Here is a 17,785-nt window from a genome sequence, read left to right on the forward strand (position 1 = left end):
CTCACCTTCTCTCTCACTGCAGCTGATCTGCAAACATGCCAATGGCTTCTGTGACATCACAGCTTTTTAGCCAATCAGTGTGAAAGAACTAAATCCAGAGTCATAGCTTGGCATGTGTCCTTTGATTAAGCACTGGGACCACTAACTTTCAATAGATTATTTCTGCAAAACTGCAACCAACAGAGAAGGGGTCATAGCTCAATGGTAGCACGCATGCTTTTCACTCAAAATACCCCAGGTTCAGTCTCCAGATGGCACAGGTAATGTTCCCTGGAGAGGTGCTGCAAGTCAGCAAAGACAATGTTGAACTGGCATAACATCGAGCCACTACAGTGTAGTGACTAAGAAGCTGGGCTATGAAAGATGAAGCCTTCAATTCAAGTCTTGCCTCTACCACAAACCCTCTCAGAAGCTCCTCTCTCTTGGTCTCTGTCACCGCCCCCCCCCCTAATTTGTAATATGTCCTGGAGGGAGATAATACGGATCTTACATGTGACAGTGGTGGGGAGCCTGTGGGCCTCCAGATATTGAGTGGACTCCAATTCCCATCAGTCTAACCCAATTATGCACCTGCAGGGTGGCTGGTTCCTTATCACTGTCTGAAGAGGCAAGGATTACAACAAGACCATGCATAGGAAGTGCTTTGAAGCCTTGGAAGTGCTGCACCAATGCTAAATCTTATCAAGCTTGATCAAGCATCCAGAACCTTTTCCAGCCTGGGGGCCATTTTCACTGCTAGGCAAACTTCCCCCCCCTGGGGGGTGGGCTGCTGCTGCTGCATGTCAGCGGTGGGTGGGGCCAGAAACAAATGTGAGGGGAATAACAGGTGTTACTGGTATATCTGTACAGCAAGTTAATTTCTACACACACAATCACACACTGCCATCCGTCCAGGCAAGCAAGAGGCATGATTAGACTTCAGTGGCACATTCCAGCCAAGCCAAAAATGCTCAAGGAGAGTGTTGGGGTGGAAAGGGGTGTGGCCTGGGGAGATTCTTATGGGCCAGGGAGAGAGGTCTAGAGTGCCACATTCAGTCTCTGGTCATGACAGGGGCGTAGGAGGTTAGGGGCGGTGGGGGCAGCGTGCCACGAGCGACGTGATCCCAGGAGCGCCATCAATGCTGCCCGCCCCACCCCCAGAACGTGCACTACATTACTGCGCACAGTGCGCCCCGCCCCCAAAACATGTGCCCCGCCAGGCTGCCACTGCGCACGGCATGCCCCGCCCCAAAATGTGTGCCCTGCCCCCAGAACGTGTGCCACATCACTGGGGGCAGCGCGTCTGCTCTCCGCCCCCAGTGGCGGAGCATGAAGTTCCACCGCTGGGTCATGAGGTTCCCTGTCCTTGAGGTAGATGGAACAATGGGAAGATATAGTATGTTTGAGTCCTAAGATCACATATCCTACAAAAGGCCTCATTTACTTATTTAGCTCGGACCAGCAAGAAAACTGCATTGCAAAGCCTGCTGCCCTGTTGCCCTCCTCCAGCACCTGACTTGCCCATCCTGATTTGCAGCATATCTTGCTGCTCCTAGCGTGATTTCCTCCCCCTTCCTGCCCCCTGAGCAGAAACTGGAGCAAAGTTTAGCAGAAATGCATGTCATTGAATGGAGCTGAAAAGAAGGAAGAGGCAAGTGATAAGATCAGAGCCTGCAGCGCCTTGTTTATGAGAACATCCTCTGTGTAATATATGTCTGGACTAGGTGAAAGGATGGTGTCACCCCCCAACATATTTTAAATGCTGCGACTGTCAGGCAAAAAGACAATGGTGTACAAGTCTATACAAAACATGCACACACAAAAATATGGCACACAGCAAGGAGAGTTTTCACAAGTGAAGCTCCTGCTTCTGTGGAGTTTGCAATGCAAAACTTAAAAATGAAGATGGCATTGGTTAAAATGTTTATTTGCATTATGAATAGCCAGTCTCTTTGCTTTTCCTTCTGTGATGAAACAACACTTCGAGACTGGTGAAAAGGCGACTTCATATGCGAAAACACCTTTATAGGGTCAGAACCCCACCATACATTTAAAGCACTATTATACCACCTGAACAACCATGGCTTCTCCCAGAGAATCCTGTGACCTGTAGTTTGTTAAGAGTTGCCATCACCTTGCCAACAAAGGTCCATTTAGTTAAAGCTATGGTTTTCCCAGTAGTGATGTATGGAAGTGAGAGCTGGACCATAAAGAAGGCTGATCGCCGAAGAATTGATGCTTTTGAATTATGGTGCTGGAGGAGACTCTTGAGAGTCCTATGGACTGCAAGAAGATCAAACCTATCCATTCTGAAGGAAATCAGCCCCGAGTGCTCACTGGAAGGACAGATCCTGAAGCTGAGGCTCCAATACTTTGGCCACCTCACGAGAAGAGAAGACTCCCTGGAAAAGAATCTGATGTTGGAAAAGATTGAGGGCACTAGGAGAAGGGAACGACAGAGGACGAGATGGTTGGACAGTGTCCTCGAAGCTACGAACATGAGTTTGACCAAACTGTGGGAGGCAGTGGAAGACAGGAGTGCCTGGCGTGCTCTGGTCCATGGGGTCACGAAGAGTCGGACACGAATAAATGACTAAACAACAACAACAACAACAACAACAACAACAACTCATAACAACCCTTAACAATCTTAACAAACAGTTGCCATGTGTATTTTAATTTGCTGTCCTTGTCTGCTCAGTGCAGACAATGGAAGATTCTTCTCCACATCTCCCCACTCTTAGAACTCCCTAGCAAGGCTGGTGCCAGCAACCAGCATCCTTTGGTAATTTCCAGGTCCCAGCAGTCAGGCTCCTGACAAGGCTTGTCTTGCCCTCTCCTCAATTGCCCCACCCCCTGACCAGGAAGATGTGCCATGTGGCTAGATTTAGCCACCCTTATAATTTCCTGCACCTATGTGCAACTATGTGCAGCAATGTGGGGAATTTAAAGAGTGGCTATTGCTGGCCACTCAGCACTGCTTTGAGTCAGGTAAGCCAAACCAGACCCACTGAGAACCTCAGCTGAGTTTCTGTAAACCACAGGAGGGGTGGCGGCGGTGCTCTCGTGCTCAGTTCCTGCTTGTGGATTTCCCATAGGCATCTGGTTGGCTGCTGTGAGAACAGGATGTTGGACTAGATGGGCCACTGGCCTGATCCAGCAGGCTCTTTTGACATTCTTATGATGGGCGCTGCCAGATGATGCATCGTCCAGGGCCCTCTCAAATCTGGAACCCTTCCCCCCTCCCCCCTCTAGGGTTTTGTCTGGGAGGCCCATTTCATGGTGGAAAAACTGTGAGGTTAGCTAATGCAAAGTTCTTTGAAGGATGTGCTTTCAATTTCCAGGTCTCCCTTCAACCCTTTCCTCCAAAAATAAAAGAACAGGATTCCTGGAGCAGAGCATAGGGTCTCTGAGGGGAAACATACACCCTTACCAGCTTAATTTAAAGACCCACAGCAAGGCTCCCTGGCTCTTTCAGGAAGATCTTTGCTTTACACTTAGTAAAGTCACCACACAAAGCAGCCCGTTACTTATGCATTCTCTCTCCCTGTCCCCCCCCCATCGCCTCCTTCCCCATACACAAGAAGGTGAAAATAATAGAATAAACATCATATACTTCATTATGATATCGGTTTACACTTCTAGCGCGCACAGAAAGAGGCCATTTCATCAAGCTAATTGCCTGAAAGTAAAAGAGAGGGAACTTTGGCTATTAGTCTATTATGGGGCTTTTTTCTTAATCACAAATAGGGGGCTGTGGATCCCCAGGGAGGATGTGTATTTCTAATTTACAATTGAACCACAGATCCAAGCAATCAATCTTGGGCAGCACTTTTACAGTATAATTGCTGCAACATCACAAATAAGAGAGAGTCAACGCCGAGTTTCAGCTTAGAGGTAGAGGATTTTTACTAGGCATTGGTTTAGGTTGGGGAGGGGGGAACAGAGAGTCACACACATACACACAGACTCCACAGCCATGAATATGCAATGAGGGCTCATTAGTGCCCTTGTGTTGCCATGACGAATGGCATTATCCCCAGACCGGTGCGGCCTAAACATGAATTTTATAACGACCCATTTATCATGACTTGTCATGGGCTTCTTTACTGTATCTTCCAGTAGCTTCTGAACCCATCTTCACTTTGACGTCAGAATTCTCCCTCCGCTCTTCTGCTGTTGACTCGATTATGGGCTCCTAGTTCTCTTTAAACGGTGAATGCTGATATAAAAATACATGCAAGGTCAGCAAGATGCTTCCGCAATAGTAGAACTCACGGAGCAGGTGGTCTCTGGGTCAGGAGGAGAGGTGTGCTTGTCCAGAGTTGTGGCAGGGTGGGGGTCAAAGATCCATTACTATTTCTGCAGCAGGGTTCTTGTCTCAAGCATGCTAGAGCTGCCCAATCAGCATGAAAGGAGAGGGTTTTAGCTACTGAGAATAAGCCTTCTCACCCTTTGTGCTGATCAGAGCCAATCAGAGTGAAAGGAGGTGAGTCGGCCACTGAGGATTGGCGCCCAGCGTCATTCTGAAGAATGAAAGAACATTGAGGGAAGAACATTAGAATCCAACAGTGAAGCTGGATGGTGGGAAATTCAGGCCTGACAAAAAGTACTTCTTGATATAGTGCATAGTGAAATTATGGCATTTGCCACCCAAGCCCTGCCATTGCTGGCCAGTGGTTAGGATTGCAGCCTAATAGGATCTATGAAATGCTTCGAAGAGTTCAGAGGTGGCGAGTAGTAATAATGTATGAAATGGCAGCTTTAAGATGGCAGCTGCTTCTCTGCCACTTTTCTCCAGGGTTGCTCCACTGGCAATTCCAAGGTGTTGATCAGAGGAAAGAAGAAGAAGAAGAAGAAGAAGAAGAAGAAGAAGAAGAAGAAGAAGAAGAAGAAGAAGAAGAAGGGGAGTTTGGAATTGATATTCCGCTTTATCACTATCCAAAGGAGTCTCAAAGCGGCTAACATTCTCCTTTCCCTTCCTCCGCCACAACAAACACTCTGTGAGGTGAGTGGGGCTGAGAGACTTCAGAGAAGTGTGACTAGCCCAAGGTCACCCAGCAGCTGCATGTGGCGGAGCGGGGAAGCAAACCCTGGCTACCGCTCTTAACCACTACCCCACACTGGCTCTCAACACATAAATAAGAAGAAGAGAAAGGAAGTAAACAAGAAAGTGTCCATGGGACATTCCAACTTCAGGCTTGGAAGCAAATGGAAGAGGTTTAGAGCAAACAATTTGCTATAGAACGTTATGTAAGATTTTAGATTCCTGGGACAGTAAGATAAATAAAGAATTCAATCTCGATATCCTGCTGGTAAAACTTGCCAGCTAGCTATGCACAGCTTGATATGCTAGTGTTCTCTCTTTCCTCACCCCCTAAAAAAAGTTACAATCTCCTTTTGCATATTTTCTTTCCCTTAACAAACAGGATGGAGCAGGCAAACTATATCTCTGTTTGTCCCACACTGGGTCCTTGCAAGCTGTTCTTAAAAAAAAAATTCAAATGATTTCAGCTGCCCAATTTGAGAGAAGTTAGCACTTTGCTAATTACAACCCGACTTAAAATAAGCAAGGCAAGCAAGCCCTCTTTGCCTTCTCTGCCACCGCTGTCTTTACTGACATCTTCAGTCATTAATGAGTTAATAAGAATCTCGGCCTCATCTGCGGAAAGATAAGGCCAGAAAGAAAGAAGAGCATTGTACACATAATGACAGGTTCCCTGTTGCCTCCTAAGATGCTATGGGTCAGCCATGTTAAGAATGTGTGTGTCCAATCATCTGCTGATGTTTATCAGAGAGGCCTGGAGCGCAACCTGACACAGGGCAGTTGGGGAGTTACAATGAATAAAGAATGGCTCCCCTGGCTTGTTGGCGGCTGTGTGAGAGCGCAAGGGGAGGGCGAGGAGGGGTGAGCTATATATACTAAAACACGATGACACGAGCAATCAGTAAAGCAATTACAAGACAAGTTATTGGATGGAGATGGCGCAAGGCTTCTGGGGCACTTTGAACGTGGGATCTGGGGCGGTCCAGCTCGCCACAAGAGGAGGGCTTAACTCTTCAAGCACCTGGACGCATGTCTAACCCTACAAGTCACAGCGGCAGCAAGGGGGAAATGACGGACATGGCATTGCCTGGAAGTGTTGGGTGTTGATCCAGCACTGTGTAACTTGTGGGGTCCAAGTCTGAATACAGCTGCAACTCTTGGGGATTAGGAACCAGGGCAGGCTCAAGGTTGCTGTATTAATTCACAGAGCCCTGAACAACTTGGGACCAAATTAGCTTAAGGGCCACCTGATTCTTTATGCTCCACCTCAATCACCGAGACCCTCCGAAGGGGCACTTTGGGTGGTCCCCCATGTCCCTGAGGGTTGGTTGACCTTTACCAAGAGCTGAGCCTTTAGTGTGCCTTTGGAACTCCTTGTCAATAGAAAGCTGGCAGGAGTCATCCCTACTTTCTTTTAAAATCTGTATTTTTTCAGACCGGCCTTTGACCCACGATCATTTCTTTACCAACCAGTTTTTCTTCTTTTCTTTACCAACCAGTTCTTACTGATATCATTGCAGTTTTGTGGATTTTTTTTTAAAAAAAATACTCTGCCTTCTTGTATTTCCTATGAAAATGCAGTTGATAAATATTTGAACAAATAAAATAAACCTAGTAATGTAGGAAGTTGCCCTCTACCAAGCCAGACCATTCCTCCATTTAGCTCAGTATTGGCTGCACAGACATATGTCCGTATCATGAGACGTGGTTTGCAAATTCTGAAATATAGCTGGTTGTTTCCTGTTTTCTATCATTGCACAAAGATTGATGCTGCAGAATTTAGCGCCCCCCTCCCTCCTGGTCAATTTTATAGCCCTTATGGCTGTTCACAGAGATTTGTAATAAAGTGCAGCCATCATGCATGCACTCGTTACATATCATAGATTATGATCTCACTCTCTACCTAGGTGAACCTAAGGGGATTTTGTTTATGACACCCCTGTCGATTGAAAATGAACAAAACCAATACATGTTGACTCATGACAATGGGTGTCATGTTACTTCCTGCTGCACATGTTCTTCAGACTTATAGAGGTTACTGGTTTAAGTGAGTCAGTGCTAGGTTGGGGCTATGTTAGCTGTATAAACCAGAGTTGGGAAACTTCAGCCCCAGGGGGTCAAATATGGCCCTCCAGGTTTCTCTGTTTCTCTCTTGGGGTCCTCCCCCGACATATCCCGGTTCTACCTGGATGAAGGTGGGAATATGTGTGTGTATCCTACTATACAAAGCTAAGAGTCACAACTGTCACTTTTCCTCTGAACCGACCACTTTTGCCTTTTATTCTGCACACCACTGGCATGTGGCTCCTGAAAGATTGTCAGCAAGGGAATTTGGCCCCCAGGCTGAAAAATGTTCCTCACCTTTAATATAAATAAAAGTAAAACGACTAAAACTGGTAATAATATGAGTGTGGTCAAAGTCTGAATAATCAAAAAACCTGGGGTAGGAGGTGGGACGGGGACGGGGGGCTCAGTAGGAATTTTAAATAAAGGCTGTTTGCTTTAGAGCTAAGAGACTTCTTCAAAGGCTTTCTCCCCACACCCATAGATTTAAAAAAATCGTCTGAGCATTTAAAAGTGCATTTCTCTTGCATATTCCTAACACATGCTTTCCTTAAACATAAATCCTGCACCGACCTAGGACTGACTGTTCATTAAATAACAAGCAGGGTTGTGGGTTGGTTTCTTTCTTTTTCTTTTTTTTTAAAAAATCCAACAGTTTAAGAACTCCTTCTTCTTTAATTTGAAAATTAACTTGTTGCCTAAAGGTAACACTTCTCCGTTGACAAAATAATGGTAAGAGATTGACCTTTTCATGAATGGATTACAGGCAAGAAATAATATACTTTGTCACAGAGCATTAACTGTGCCTGTTGAAAAGGTAAAGACTGTGTACAGAGCTTACGATGTCAGTGGCTCCCTTAAAAATATTAATTATGTCAGTTAAAACACTTGAAGTCGTTGAGTCGGTGTCACATCCTGACGACTGGCATCTCTTAAATTCTCCTGCTTACAGCTCCATCTCAAAGAAAACAAAAGTAGTCATTGGGGGCAGGGGAGGGAGGAAGAGAATCCCCCTTTCTGTTCCTGAACCCACGAGCCTGCTGGAATATGGACAGCAAATGTGGAATTCTTCTAAGGAGGCGGGGGAGAGAATTTAGTCCTGATTCGTGATGGGTATCATGTTACCTTCAGCTGCACATGTTCTTAAGACTTATGTTGTTATTGGTTGAAGTGGGGGGTTGTTTTCTGTACCAGGTTAGATCTTCACATTGCTTATTTGAATGCAGAATCTGGGCCCCTTTGGACCACATTTGATTTTTTGTTTGTTTGTGCATGTAACAGGCTATGCTTTATTTATTTATTCTGATTTAGAAAGATTTATAAACTCCCTAATCAAACAGCTCTCTAAGCTGTGCACACAATAAAACTGCAGATAAGACACAACTAAAAGCCACAAAACTATTAAAAAAACAAATACAAGTAAGACAATTATAATTAAAGCACAGATAAAATCAGTAAAACTTTTAGAACCAAGATAGGTAACTGAATTATATGTTCCGGGTTGGCTTGCATCTAAAACCACTTAGTGAGGCTGCCTGCTTAATGTCAAAGGACTCTGAAAGACCTCCTGCCCCGTGTAGATCTCATTTATTTATTTAATACCCGGCTCTTCCTCCACAAAGAGCCCAGGGCAGCAAACAGAAACACAAGTTAAAAACAACAAAAAAAGCAAAAACATTCTAAAACATTTAAAACATCCAAAAAACAATTGCAATTAAAAGCATCTAAAAGCAGTTTCTGGTTTTTTTTTAAATAAAAAAAACATTATTCCATTCAGTGGTCACGGGGCTGGCCAGAACAGTCACCAAGTGCAAGCATGAACAGGAATGTTTTCAAATTCCTCCTGAAAGTTAATGATGATGGAGACAGGCGCACCTCGCTGGGGAGGGCATTCCACAATTGGGGAAACCAGAGAAGAACACTGGGATTAGTTGGAGAAATTCTGATTTTGGCACTGCACCCTACACAGGGTGGTAACTGGAAAAAGTCATTTTCTAGTATTGACACAATATACTACAAAATGCCCTGCTGTTGTTGTTTAGTTGTTTAGTCGTGTCCAACTCTTCGTGGCCCCATGGACCAGAGCACGCCAGGCACTCCTGTCTTCCCGCAGTTTGGTCAGACTCATGTTTGTAGCTTCGAGAACACTGTCCAACCATCTCATCCTCTGTCGTCCCCTTCTCCTTGTGCCCTCAATCTTTCCCAACATCAGGATCTTTTCCAGGGAGTCTTCTCTTCTCATGAGATGGCCAAATATTGGCGCCTCAGCTTCACGATCTGTCCTTCCAGTGAGCACTCAGGGCTGATTTCCTTCAGAATGGATAGGTTTGATCTTCTTGCAGTCCATGGGACTCTCAAGAGTCTCCTCCAGCACCATAATTCAAAAGCATCAATTCTTCGGCGATCAGCCTTCTTTATGGTCCAGCTCTCACTTCCATACATCACTACTGGGAAAACCATAGCTTTACCTATACGGACCTACCCTCTGCTATAAATGAAGCCGCAAACGCTAGCTGCTTCAGTTGTTTTTATTTGCCTAGACTTCCCCTGACCCCAGGATAGGATTGCTATACGCCGGGATTTAAACAGGCACAAATAGCGTCCAGGGATTATTATTATTATTTTGAAAAATTGGCGAAATGCCTAAAAAACCTCAACAATTTGAGCTTTGAGTTTCCTTAGGAACCTGTCTTCAGTGGTCTGAACACCCCACATGAATATTGTTTTTATATGCTTTTATACTACTCTTTTACTGATTTCATGTTGCATCATGGTATTATTGTTTTTATGTTGCACCCTACAAATTATAATATATATAATGAAATGAATAAAAGTGCTGCCTACTATATATTTTGGGAAGTTGTTTGTCTTTTTGCTATGTGTTTGGACACCTATTAAAATATCTGTTATGTACTGAGCTGAATCATAGAACAATAGGATCCAGAATCAGCAGTCTGATTGGTCCGCAGGAGCCACCCAATCCAACTCCAGGTGGAAGTGAATCCGCAACCTAATTGGCCTGCAGGAGCAGCCAATCAGGAGGCTGGCAGAAGTGAATCCACAACCTGATTGGCCTGCAGGTGTAGCCCTGAAGTAGCCAATCACGCAAAGCCCATTGTGTAAATAATGTATATAAGCAGATGGTTTTGGGAAAAGGGCATTCTTCTCTTCTTCTCCTTGATGACTACGAGCTGAATAAAGAGCATGAAATTCACTACCGACTCTGAGTATATTTCAATATCATAACCAACTTTTTATGATGGTTCCTGAGATCAAGAAGCAGGTTTTTTGTCTGTGTCTGGATACAGTTGGACAACATTTTGAATCAAGATGACAGACTGAACTTTTCAAAACCACAGATGCCCAAACTGCACTGATTAGTTTCTCATCCTGAGTAACACAGGGTGTGAGGCTGGTAGGGCATATATAAAATGGGACTTAGAAGGATATTGTGTTAGATACCTTGGGGCCAGATTGCTATGGGTGGAAGTGTCTGAAACTGACCCCTGTAGAAGAAGCACCTGGTCTCATCCTGGGACACTGCCCTCCTTCCCAGACAGAGAGCATATGCAGAGGAGAACAGTAGAATAGATGGACCTGGTCTGCCCCTAGCAAAAGGCACTCTCTTTCTCTGCCTTATGGATAAAGTCAGGCAACAGATCTGGATGCAGGAAATGCAGCTAAAAGCAACATTGGGAAAAGGCAGTACCACTCCCATCTTGTGGAACAGGACCGCCCCCCCGGCAGTGGAAAATGGCCCATTATAGCAAATGGGGCACTGTCCACTAACCTAAGCTTGTTCTCAGTCAGCCCCCCCCCGCCCTGCCTGCCTGCCTACTTACAATCAGGACAGAGGATACAACTGTCTGTCAGGTTCTTCCTCCTTTGTCTTAGTCAGGCATAGGAAAACTCGGCCTTCCAGATGTTTTGAGACTACAATTCCCATCATCCCTGACCACTGGTCCTGTTAGGTAGGGATGATGTGAGTTGTAGTCCCAAAACATTTGGAGGGCCGAGTTTGCCTATGCCTGGTCTTAGTATTGTCTCTTGTAGAACTCAGCAGGCAAGAGGATGGGGACAAAACTAGAATTAGTTGGCTCTGTCTGTCATCAGCTCGGGCGCCACCTACTTTTGGGCTCCCTGCCTTCCACTCCAACAGTCCCCATGGGGCACCTGTTGCCATTGGTCTATGCTGGCCATTTTCTGGGGGACTCTCTCTCTCTCCTCATGAAAATGAAAATTTGCCAGCATTTTAGAGAGATGTTTTTCCTAACATTCAGATCTTGTATGCACTTTTGACTTACAGACACATTTCTGCAAGCAATCTCCCCACCCCACCCTTCAATTTATGCACATTACATGGTTGGAGATCTGCCCCGCAAAATTCAGTGAACTGTGAATTGTGCAGGATGGCTGTGTTTCGGTATTGCATTTTGTTTCAATGCATTTGGTCATTTCTCCTTTAAATGCGAACTGAATTGAATTTCTCCCCCATCCCTACTGAGGAGTGCGGCCTGTGGAAAGGAGCTGTAGGGAGTTCCAGTGGTCAGATATAAAAGCTTGCAGGGACCCCATTTGGCCTCAGAGCCTGAGAGTCCCCTTCTCTGATATAAAGTAACTTTGAGGCTTCACCCTCAAAGGAACAGGCAAATACAGTGCCTAGGCACTTGTGGTGAGTTAATTCAGCAACACCAAGACCTGCATTAAACAATGTTTAGACTGGAAGACGAAGAGTTTAAAAGACCCCGAAAAATAAGCACAACAACAGGTATTCAACCTGGTACTGAAAAGACCACAAAGTGGGTGCCCGGTGAGCTTATCTGGGGAGAATATTTCACAGACAGGAAGCCAATACTGAAAGGGCTTTCTCCAGTAGTTACTCCCCACACTTTGCTTGCTGGATGCACCCACGAAGGGTCTTGGAGGATGATCTCTAGGTCCAGGTAAGTACACAAAGGAAGAGACAACCCTCAATGTAGAGCAATACAATTGTAGAGTTGGAAGAGGCACCAAGGTCATCTAGTCAAATGTCTTGCAGTGCCGGAATCACAGCTAAAGAATCCCTGACATATGGCTATTAAGCTAAGATTACCAGATTCCCCCCCCCAATGAATCTGGGGACACTTTTCAACTTCAATGGATTTTGTCAGGGGACTGATTTGTAAATCCAGGGACTGTCTCGGGGAAATGGGGACGTCTGGTTACCTTACATTAAATCTCTGTTTAAAAACCTCCAATGAAGGAGTGTCTGTCACCTTCCAAGGTAGTCCATCCACTGTTGAACAGCTCTTGCCACCCAAAAGTTGCTCCTAATGTTTACTCAGAGAGTCTCCTTCTTCTTATTGGTTCAGGTCCTGGGGAAACCCAGACAGTGGAGCGGGGTATAAACAAACCATTATTATTATTATTATTATTATTATTATTATTATTATTATTATTATTATTATTATCCTACCTTCTTGAGTAACAGGAAATAAACCCTTGTGGCAGCCCTTCAGATATAAGATGATGCCTATCGTATCACCTCTAGGTCTTCTCTAGGTCAAAGATACCCAATTCCGTCAACCATTTCTCATAAGGCTTGGTTTCCAGACCCTAGTCCATCTTGGTTGCCCTCCTCTGCACATGTTCCAGGTTGTCAACATCCAGCTTGTCAATCACCACCACCACCATTTTCTTAAACTGTGGTGCCCAGAACTGGACACAGTGCTCCAGGTGGGGCATCTCACTTTGAACTGAGTTGGAAGAAGGGATGGTCCTTCCTTGCAGAAAGTTTAGGCAGATAGGAAGCTTTGTATGGGGACACTCCCAGATCTACCTGAGTTGCAAGGGAGCTTCATGCACAGCAGATGCTCTGCCACTGAACTATGGCCCTTCCACAGAGCTCTCAAATGCTGTATCCATGATATGCGATAAACATGTAAATGCCCAACATTCCTTCCTCTGTAGAAGTTCAGAAAAGTTCTACGTGGTGACTAAATCACACAGGTTTTGGGGTTTATTATGCAGATGGATTCTGCACTCTTCTGTTTTTTACCCCCCTCCCTTTTATCCACTTTGAAATGTTTTGAATTAGAATAGCTTACTCAAGGTCACTGAAGGCATATGGTCCTGCTCAAAACTTTAAACAAAACATTAGTTTTTACAACCCTTTGTAATTTGGTATTGTATACAACACGGTCATCGACGGGCTCACTGTAATCTTTTTCAGTGGGTGACAGAAATATGAGAGGCAAATTTATAAGCCATTTAGTGAAGCATTTAATCAATTTCATGCATAGGAAATAACTCCAATTGCTTTGCTTTATCAATCTTCCTTTTATTCCCCCACCCCACCATCCTGCAAAAATGCTGTTGTCGTACTTTCCAGATATACGGTAAAGCTAGAACAATTGACGATGGATGCAGACTCTTTCAGCGCATCAGGAAACTTCTGAGGACCAACTTAGTCTGCCAATCATTGCCAGCTTCAAGAATCCCATGTTTTTGGAAACTGTGAACAAGTTTCCAGGGAGGGTGCAGGGAGGAAGAATTTTGAACATTTGCAGAGAGCAGCGCAGCCCCATAGTTATTCATTAAGCACTCCTAGCCTAGAATGACCTCTTGACATTGCACAGAGGAGCAATTCCTAAAGGACCCACAATGGCTCCAAGATATATAGGTGATCTAGGTAGCTCTGTCAGGGTGCCAAAATTAGGAAGGGGCCATATCCCAAAGGCAGAACATATGTTTGGCACGCAGAAAGTCTGAAGAAGTGTGCTTGCACACAAAAGCTCATACCAATGACAAACTTAGTTGGTCTCTAAGGTGCTACTGGAAGGAATTTCTTTACCTGTATCTAGAAAGTCTCCAGTCCAGGCTCCGTGATCCTGACTTAAACCATGGGCAAGGGTTTAAGTTAAGGAGCTGCATTCCCTCAGAGGTAATCTATTGGTGGGTGCAGGAAGCAAAAACAAATGGAGCCAGAGCTAAACATAACAGTTTTCTTTTCTTTTCTAAGTTTTCTTATAGGTTTCTTGCTAACCTATAATCCCTCCACCCTACCTCTCCCCAGCACTCTTTCTCCTCTCTCTTTCCCTTTCTTTCCCACCCAAGACAAATTTCTCTTGCTGGAGGTCTCAACAGATTGCTTGCAGAGGGCTTATTTATTTGTTATTTATGCCGTGTGCAACAATGGCTCTTATTCTATATTATGCTGTATCCATCCATCCATTCTTTATTTAACCTTTTCAGCACGGGTGGCACTGTGGTCTAAACCACAGAGCCTAGGGCTTCGAATCCCTGTGACGGGGTGAGCTCCCGTTGCTTGGCCCCAGTTCCTGCCCACCTAGCAGTTCGAAAGCACATCAAAGTGCAGGTAGATAAATAGGTACCACTCCAAGTGGGAAGGTAAATGGTGTTTCCGTGCACTGCTCTGGTTCGCCAGAAGCGGCTTAGTCATGCTGGCCACATGACCTGGAAAAACTGTCTGCAGACAAACGTCTGCTCCCTCGGCCTATAGAGTGAGATGAGTGCCGCAACCCCAGAGTCGTCCGTGACTGGACCTAACGGTCAGGGGTACCTTTACCTTTTACCACATGGCTCCAGAGATCTGGGTTCCCATAAGAATAGAATATTTGACGAATGCAAAGAGCCACATGCTGACCACTGGATGTTTGTGCCCAACGTGTTCCTTGGAAGTATAGGCTCATGTAAGTTCAGTTTAGTGAAGAGCCATTGGGAGAGCTTATCCTTCCTGAATTTGGTTAGTCCTTTTACAAAGCCTGCTCAAGATTGTGATCACAACTCCACTTCACGATTGTGCATGGATCCTGGTCACAGTGACCCTTATTTCTCTGTCTCTGTTCCTTTTTATGCCACCCACGCCACACCCACCAGCTAATGGCTTGGAGCAGAGTTGGCGAAACGTGAAAAGCACGTGGCAAATCGTACTAGATCAGCCTTCCCCATCCTAGTGCCCTCTAGATGCTTTGGACTACAACTCCCATCATGCTGGTTGGCACTGATGGAATCAAAAATTTACGGAAGACACCAGGTTGGTGAAGGCTGAGCTAGATGATCTGGAGGGGGAAAAGGGTAGAGAAACTAGATTTGTAGTTGTTCATTTTGACACATTTATAGTACACTCCTCCTATGCATGTTTACTCAGGATTGTTGGTTTAGGAGGCCTTACTCACATTTAGTGTGCTAAGGACTGTAGCATTAAAATGCAATTCTGTGCATGTTTACTCAGAAGTAAACCTGTCTGTGTTCAGCTGGGCTTACTCCAAGGATTGCAACTTTACTGTCAAGTCTACTCCAGCCTAGCAATAAAACCATCTCTCTCTCTCTCTCTCTCTCTCTCTCTCTCTCTCTCTCTCTCTCTCTCTCTCTCTCTCTCTCTCTCTGTGTGTGTGTGTGTGTTTTCAAAACATAGTATTTTATGGAAGTAATTTATATATGAAAAAGAAGGAGGCGATTCTCAATATTATCTTTATCTTCTAGACATAAAGTCACAAACAACTCCAGTAATCAAAATTTACTACAACTGTAATAGGTTTTGGCACCATTTATGTATTGCAAGAAATGTTAACACAATGTTGGCTTCCTGAGCTGGGGCTAGAAAGTTTCCTTTCTTTTTTAAAGCCCAATTTCATTATAAAACATATAGTGTATTCGTGGCTTTTATGATGTCGGAGAGATTAATTCTCATAAATAAGATTGCTTGTACCTTCTTCTAATCAAAAAGCCGACATTATCTGTGATGGTGTGCAAGCAAAATAAGAAGTAAAGTATTTCAGTATGTAATATGTGTGGCATCAGGGGCAATGGGCAATGAGGGCATAAATGCGGTAGGACAGCTGTGCTTGATTTCTATCTGTCACTGCTTAATAATAATAAATAATAATAATAATAATAATAATAATAATAATAATAATAATTTTATTTATATCTTGCCCAACTGGCTGGGTTTCCCCAGCCACTCTGGGTGGCTCCCAACAGAATATTAAAAATACGATAAAACATCAAACATTAAAAACTTCCCTAAACAGGGCTGCCTTCAGATGTCTTCTAAAAGCCAGATACTGTAGTTGTCTATTTCCTTGACATCTGATGCGAGGGCACTCCACAGGGCGGGTGCCACTACTGAGAAGGCCTTCTGCTTGGTTCCCTGTAACCTCACTTCTTGCAGCGAGGGTACCGCCAGAAGGCCCTCAGAGCTGGCCCTCAGAATCCGGGCTGAACAATGGGGGTGGAGACTCCACGTAGGGCTTTAAAGGTCAGCACCAACACTTTGAATTGTGCTCGGAAATGTACTGGGAGCCAATGTAGGTTTTTCAGGACCGGTGTTATGTGGTCTCAGCGGCCACACCCAGTCACCAGTCTTGCTGCCGCATTCTGCATAAAGAGATGGGCAGGTTATTAATACAAATGGAGATATTTGATAACTTTTTCACTTTCTGGAAGGTTGCTGAGCCTTTCTGTCACGTCATTTAAATTAAGTGGTGCAGCCTCAAGGAAGTTTCAAGTCCTCATGATGGAACAGAGGATTTTGGAGGGGGGGGGGAGAGGGGATGTTGTAGCACTGTGCCCTAGAAGACAAAAACCACCGAATTAAATAAGGTCCTGACCTTATTACAGCGTTCTTTATTTCAAAAGATTTTGTATTTTCTTTCTAGATTGGGTCAAGGTTCAAACAATCAGTACCTCATACATGGGAATATTGGTACAGAGGAAACTGGGTGGGTATGGGAGATGCAAGGCAGCCTGTGGATTTGATAACCTCTCTCACTAAAAACTGATCAATGGAATAAAGGAGCAAAACAGAGTTTACTGGCTGCCCATACATTGATGCTAGCTACATACAAGAACTCTAGTTTTACTGGTTAGATCATAGCTGCCAAGTTTTCCATTTTCTCACGAGGAAGCCTATTCAGCATAAGGGAATTTCCCTTAAAAAAAGGGATAACTTGGCAGCTATGGGTTAGATCAGTAAATTACAGGCCACTGAACAATCCATCCCCTATGGGAAGTCCCTAATGGAACCTGGATCAGCCAATAGGAAGCTTTCCTTAGAATGTCCATTCTGCACATGCTCCTCCCTGATTGGTCCCTCTATCCTGCCTCCTCCCACCACCAATTCCTTCCTTTGGAACAGTCTCGTTGCCTTGCCCTCAGAAAGCAATTCCGTAAACATGGATTATGCGATATAAAGACCAGCTTCCCTCCACTGCAATTATGTCCCTGGCTAATGGTAGTGTCTGGCCGGCTCGCTTCCTTGGCCATTTAAAGGGACACTCACCCTGCTTTCCAAGTCGGCATCTATCAAAGAGACACATTGATTTCCTTTCTAGGGGGAAGCACATATTTCTTCCCTCTTCCTAAGTAGATAAATCTGACAGCTTTTAATCAAATGTAGTTGTTCACAAGTAGAGAAATGTTTCCACCAGCGCAGAGCAAAACATTACACAACACAACAAAAAATAATCTGGTGGCGGCTTTGTTCTAGGCACCCTCCTCTTCCGCGACACACACCTGTGCTCTGAAAACCTAAGTGTATGCACGAGCCGTTAACATTTCAGAATGCCCCGAGGGCAGGTTTAACTTTACTACCCTCCCAACATAATACCTTCCTTGTAGTGGTAACCATGAATACTGCTATAGTTAAAGGTCTGCTAGTGGTTCTACCATAAACTCTCCTGTTTTCCAGGTTTT

General features: G+C 44.7%; 1 long non-coding RNA gene across 1 annotated transcript in view; it reads left to right on the top strand.

Moving 5' to 3' along the window:
- Positions 1-9,938, top strand: part of LOC118092664 (uncharacterized) — a 63,411-nt gene extending 53,473 nt beyond the window's left edge. The window contains exon 5 of the long non-coding RNA XR_015946908.1: positions 577-9,938. This is a non-coding gene — a long non-coding RNA (uncharacterized LOC118092664). The remainder of the gene's footprint in view (positions 1-576) is intronic.
- Positions 9,939-17,785: the final 7,847 nt, after the last annotated feature.

This window comes from Zootoca vivipara, chromosome 13 (genome assembly GCF_965207765.1).
Source record: "Zootoca vivipara chromosome 13, rZooViv2.hap1.1, whole genome shotgun sequence".
NCBI lineage: Eukaryota > Metazoa > Chordata > Lepidosauria > Squamata > Lacertidae > Zootoca > Zootoca vivipara.